This window comes from Camelina sativa, chromosome 5, assembly GCF_000633955.1.
Source record: "Camelina sativa cultivar DH55 chromosome 5, Cs, whole genome shotgun sequence".
Lineage (NCBI taxonomy): Eukaryota > Viridiplantae > Streptophyta > Magnoliopsida > Brassicales > Brassicaceae > Camelina > Camelina sativa.
Window position 1 is genome coordinate 19,495,650 of NC_025689.1, and position 702 is coordinate 19,496,351.

A 702-nucleotide genomic window follows, 5' to 3' on the forward strand; every position below is an offset into this window, starting at 1 on the left:
ATAAGTAGAATTGGTTCCCAGAAAGACGTATCTGAGCCCGAAAGGAAGAGTTTTGAGTTCTACCTTTGGAGCTTTCAGTTCCGACCAGTCGTCAGCACGGGAGTCTGGAATGATCGCGGTCGAGTGAGAGGGGTGCGACTCGATCGAACGGGACAATGGTGTCTCGAGTCGGGTCTTGACGTCGGTCGAACGGCAGATATCACGTTCTAAACTCTCTGTCTCAACTGCACATACCTCCTCTGCGTTAGATATCTGCTCGAATTCCTCTGATCCATCCGTTTCTTTGTGGGAATCTAGCAGATTCTTGTAACAAGTGGTCTCCCCATGCAGAAACCCTTCTTCTCCATCCTTGGTTAGAGCGGTTTTGAGATGATCTTCTTCAGCTAGTTCCTCCAACAACTCGTCAGCCAATTTATCCATCTCTTCAATGTAGAAGACTTGTCCTCCTATCGTTGGCTTCTTCAAGGTATCCTTGATGTCAAACTTCATAGTGAAGTCGTCGCCCAGATTGAGGTCAATCTTGCCATTTCTGACATCAATGATGGCTCCAGCAGTCGCTAGGAAGGGTCTTCCTAAAATCAGAGGATCTTTAGGTTCTTCATCCATCTCCAGAACCACGAAGTCGGTTGGCACTTCCACGTCTCTGATCCTGACAGGTAAGTCCTCTAAGATACCATGTGGAAGTCTCACTGATCTATCTGC